Below are 6,000 nucleotides of genomic sequence, written 5' to 3'. Positions count from 1 at the left end.
CCCATCACATGAAGTGTTTATCCTGATGTATCCAGATGCTGAAATAGAACTAAAATTTCAGTTACAAGTACAACCCTCTTTTGACATTTCTAATTATGATCTCAGATATAAAAACTTTTGGCGTCATAATTCACCATAGCCATAAGTGGTTTAAGGGAATTATTCTATTTTTTGGGGTTTCTTTCCGAGGATTTAGGAAAAAGTGTTTTGGCTATTTTTTGAGTTTCATAAGTAAAAAAAAAATACACTTTATATCAAGATATTTAAAAATGTTAATCCCATATAATTGAAAAATGAGAGGCAATAGAAACTTGGCTTGTAAGAAGGTAAGTCAGGGTTGAAACTTAAGAAGACTGATGCAATTTTCCAGCTGGGTTATCCAGAATGCAAGCAATCATGCATGCACTGTAGGATGTGTTTTATTTTAGTGGAATAGTTCTTTGGCATACTGCAAAATATCTTTCTGTCTGTTCTACAATGGCTTTGGACCATGAAATAACTGTTGTGCTTTCAAAGAAATTTTATTTTCAGAAAAATATTTGTCTTATTTTTCATTGAACAAAGGAGATTTATTCTAAGAGTTATACGTAATATTAAGATTTCTCCTTTCGTAGTCACTAAATTTAAGAATGATTGGGAAAATCCCAGTAATTTTACTTGATATTAAAAAGCTTTTTCAAATATTATTTTCCTCCATTTTTAGGTGTAGTCTTCAGTATATTCTTAATGACTGCTTTAAAAAAAAATCTCTGCATAATTTTCTGTCACACTGGAGTTGATGAAAATATTGAATGTGGGGTGAAGTGGGAAAATCAGTGGCTCAGCCAGTGAATTCTTTTCTTCAGAAAACTTCCACAGTAGACTGGGAAAATAAAATATTTTTCTTCAGAAGGTACATCAGATTAATTGCAGTGGCAAATGTATTGATGTGATTATGCATCACAAAATGCTATTATATTAGACCATATTTAGCCAAATAACTAATATGGGATTACTGTTTTGCTGAATAAATATGAAGTGAATTCCTTGGCTGAGAGAAGAGTAGAAAATGGGACTCAGAGATACAGAACACAACATTACTCGGTTCTAGTTTATGTCACTATAACTTTGAAAAATGAGTACAGAAAAGGAGGAATCTCTGGATTATCTCATTTCTACAGTTGTACAGTCCTCTCTAAAATGTTGTCCAATACGTAGGCTATGCATAAATGTAAAGTCAAATGGGAGAAAACAGCCTGCACGTAAGTATTAAATGCTTTACTTATTAACATGAGAGTGCAAGAGTGAGCGCTCACAAGCACTTACAAGGGTGAGCAGCAAAATTTTTTTTGACAGAAGTTTTACTCTTTTTTAGCCTGATCAGTCAGACAGAACTTGAATTTCCTACTGATGCTCTTTCAAGGTGAAAATGGCCATCAGCCGAAGAATAAGTGGAAAGTGCTCTGTGTGATTTTACACTCTGTAAAATTTGTTTCAACCATCCTAATCCCATCCTGCAGCTTGATTTTATCAAATCAAATTGTGGGTATCAGAGAAACTGTAATAGAAGACAGTATGTCACAACATGCTGAAAGAGAACTCTGTAGGCAGAGGCATCCTACGACTCTTCACTTCTATCAATGCCTTGCATTCCAATAATATCTGACATGTTCAGATGATCAGTGGTAGCAATGCCTTCCTTCAGTGAAATTTCTATGGCAATTCCCTATTTATCTAGTCTCTTTGGGCCTACAGAGCTATGATAAGATGAATAAGTAGCTATAAACACATAGCAAGGAAAGAATGCTGATAATCTTGCAATAATTCTCTAGCATCAGCCCAGCAGCCTGGTACCTTACTGCATGGTAGTGGGCCTTCAGCATCACCAGCAGTCATGGCAGTCATCACTACTGCTCACAGGTGCAGGCATTATCTACCATGCAAGCTCATCTTTCCTGTCCTCTGATGAGTGCTGTGCTGGGAAACCCAGATGGCAGGTTCACAATATTGTGTGCCAAGTAGATGGGCGGCTAACCAGAAACCTTAAATCACATCCAGCACAAAATGGATTAAGGTAAAAATAAAAGTCCTTGCATTGATTCATGACATCCAAAAGAAACAAATTACAAATGATGCTTATATTTATCTATAAAATTCACAAGCTGAGAAACAAAAAGGAGAGATTCAATCTATTTATAGTAAAGTTACATCGCTGTAAAATTTCTTTGAACAAAATAATCTTCTTACTTGGAAAGGACACATGCAACAATTCTAGATAATCATAATAATGTAGCTATTATGAAAATAAAGCCATTAGTAGAAGATATTTCTTGGATACATGTTTAGATTTTTGGAACTCTTTTTCATGGATATTGCAATTAAAACTGCCCAAGCGGTTGAATTCTTTTTAGATAATAAACAGCTAAAAAGAGATAGATGATTAGATGTAAGCCTCTGAGATAAATTTGGAATTCTTCTAAAGTCATTTTTTGCTCTTATAGCTAACCCACTTGCTCTGCTAATCTTGGTACTGTAATAAACAGATAACACACTGTCCTATACAGTAATCTGTGCCGGGTATAAGAGTATGGGAGAGTTTTGTTGCTACTGGTTTTGTTGCTATTGGTTTATTTTTATTCTGGATTCAATTTTAATTTTTTGGCCAATCTGGAAAAATCTGATTATATATTTAATAAATTATCATGCTGATACGGGACATATGTCTACTATTTTTCTGCCTCTCTATCTACTGTTTGCTTTTTACAGGCAAATAAAGGTCTCAAAGGAAAGAGAAGCAGCAAAAGTTATCAAAGTCCTTGCAGAGAGAAGACAAAAAAGACAACTCAATTAGTCACCCCCATACTTTGTGCAAAGACCACGACCCACACTTATGACATATGAAATGGAAAGAAGGATGGGATGGCAGGCAAGCAGGAGTGTGCCTAGACGGCTGAGGTCAGTGGCACCCTCACTTGTATCAGAAATACTGCAGCCAACAGGGACAGGGAAGTGGTTGTCCTTCTGTGCTGGCACTGGTGAAGCAACACCTCGAGTCCTGTGTCCAGTTCACAGCTGCTCAATTCAAAAAGGATGTAGAGGGGCTGGAGCATTTCCAGAGAAAGGCAAAAAAGCTGTTGAAGAGTTTGAAGCATAAGTCTTACCAGGAGCACTTAAGAGAACTGCAGTTGTTTAGCCTGGAGAAAAGGAGACCCATGGAAGGAACCTCATGGCCCCACATCCACCTGAAAGGAGGTTGTAGCGAGGTGGAAGTTGGGATCTTCTGCCACTTCTCAAGCAGAAGGATGCGAGAAAATGGCAGAAAGTTGCACAAGGGAAGGTTCAGATTAGATATTTGAAATTAATTATTTTTCACTAAAAGAGTAGTTAGATATTGAATCATTTGCCCTGTGGGGAGGTGGAGTCACCATCTCTGGAGGTATCTGAATGTGGCTCATGGTTTAGGCGATATTTTGGTGGTGCTAGGTTGATGGTCGACTAGATAATCTTGAAGGTTTCTTCTGACCTTGATGATTCTGTGGCTCTGTGATTTATTCTTCCCTAGTGTCTGCTTCAAATTTATTCTGAAGGAGAGGCTGTTAAAAGCACAATGTTCTTACATCCTTCTGCCATTAAAACAACCTCCAGAAATCAAACTAACCAAAAAAACTAACCAAAAAATTATCCCCAAACTGCCATGAATAGTTTAAAATATCAGAGGCATGATCCATTTGACATTTACACAAATGATGATCTGAGTGTTCACAAGCCTGTGACAGACTTCTGCCAAAATCAGTGATGCCAGGAAGTGTTTAGAAGGATGCTGTGCATTACAGACTCACAGGAGCACAGCCTGGGGGGCTGGTGAATTGTGCAGATGTGCAGATTGATGAAGACCTGCTGTAGTTGCGGCCTGTAGCCTTGCTTCATAGTACAAGGATTCTAAAAGTCCCCTGCAACTCCTTAAGAGGCTAGACTCATTGGACAACGAAACAGACATACCAACCTGCCTGCAGTATTGTTTTTTAGGGGAAATGATCAAACAGCAGTAGATATTTCAGTAGCTGAAGCCGTGAAAATACTGTTTGTTTAAAAGTATCCAAATTTAAAAACATGCTTAATAGCACGTACACAACCAGTCAGTGCTGTTTTTATGCATGAAATACACGTAACTGCCTGGTGGGGAAAGCTGAGAAAGTGGTGTGCTTTCAGCCAGAAAAATGTGACAATTGAACCTTAAGGTATGTGTATTCACAACATTAAAACCAAGGAATTATTCTAAATCGACGGGGAAGTAAAATGCCTCTTGTGGCTACAGTTCTGTGTAAGGAAATAGGGGAGTGCTGAGCAACAAGAAGAGAAACCAGTAACGAGTGAATCTCCTAAGGGTTGTTCAGGTAAACAAAAGTGATCGTGTACTGATTTAAATCATAATACATTATAAGATAATTTGATGGATTTTCTCTGCAGTGCTTTGAACTTGGCTGGATGCCAAGTGACCACCAAAGGTGTTCTTATCACTCATCTGCTCTTCTGGATAGGGAAAGAAAATATAATGAAAGGCTTGTGTGTTGAGATACAAACAGAGAGAGAGCATTCACCAATTACCATCATGGGCAAAACAGACTCAGCTCGGGGAAATAAATTGAATTTACTAACAATCAAACCAGAGTGGAATAACAAGAAGTAAACCTAGTAAAAACATCATCCCCCCCCATCCCTCCCCTCTTTCCAGGCTTAATTTTACTCCCAATTTTCTCTATCTGCTCCCTTCCAGCACTGAAGTAGGGAAGAGGGACTGTGGTCAGTTCACCTGTATCAGTATCTCTGATGGTCCTCTCTCCTCACTGAGAGGAATCCTCACAGCCATCCCCTCTGCCAGCATGGGGTCCCTTCTCACAGGACACAGTCCTATTAGTTTTTCTATGTGAGTCATTTCCACAGTCCATCATGAACTTCTGTAACAGTCCATTGTGGGGTCTTTTGTGAAGTCACAAATCCTGCCTGCAAACCTGCTTCAGTGTGGGGTCATTTCTCCACAAGGCCATAGATTCTGACAGGAGTCTGTGCCAATGAGTGGTCACAGGTTCCTTCAGGCATCCACCTGCTCCACTGTGAGGTTCTCCATTGGCTGCAGGTGGATCACTGCATCCCTGTGGATATCCATGGGCTGCAGGGGCACAGCTGTCTCAATGTGGCATTCAGCATGGGCTGCAGGGGAATCTCGATGCTGGCACCAGGACACTTCCTCTCTCCTCTGTGGCAACCTTGGTGTCTGAAGGGCTGTTTCTGTCAGGTATTCTCTCTCCATTTCTGGCTGAAGTTGATGGGGTTTTTTTACCCCTCTAATCTATATTACCTCAGAGCTGGTACCACTGCCACTGATGGGCTCAGGCTTGGCCAGTGGCAAGTCTGTCTTGGAGCAGGCTGACATTGGCTCCACTGGATACAGGGGAGGCTTCCAGCACCTTCTCAATGAAAGCAACATCCCTGCAGTCCACAGCGCTATCTTGCCATCAAAGTCTTGCCATGCAAGCCCAATGCACTATCTATATCCAATCCTTTCTAAAATCTACCTGGAATTTATTGCAAATGACTGGAACCTAATGATTCTTCTGCTAAGAGAGAGATCAGCAATTCTAGACTGGATGTTATACACAATCAAAACTTTAGCAAGGCATTGAGCTGAAAATGGTGTCTATCCCTTTTTATAAGTGGGACCCATACACGCAAATGTTGTTCCCAGACTCAATTTATAGCAGACACAGTTTTCATAAATAGTTGAAATAAATGAAAAGATTTGGTATTGTTTGCTACAATTTAAATTGATGCATACAAACATTTGTTATAGGCAGCAACTAAATATCACAGTTACAATTATACTCAGGCCTTGTATCCTGTAAGTGCTTACATTTGACATTCATTGAATTTAATTTCTTGCTGACTGGAGATAAGTGAGCTTTTTCTTATAGTCAAAGGTGTCATAAAGTCCCAAAGAGAGGCTTGTGGAGTTCTGGTTTGTGC

The sequence above is a fragment of the Camarhynchus parvulus genome, chromosome Z (assembly GCF_901933205.1).
Source record: "Camarhynchus parvulus chromosome Z, STF_HiC, whole genome shotgun sequence".
Taxonomy (NCBI): Eukaryota; Metazoa; Chordata; class Aves; order Passeriformes; family Thraupidae; genus Camarhynchus; species Camarhynchus parvulus.
Note: the sequence above shows the minus strand (reverse complement) of the source record.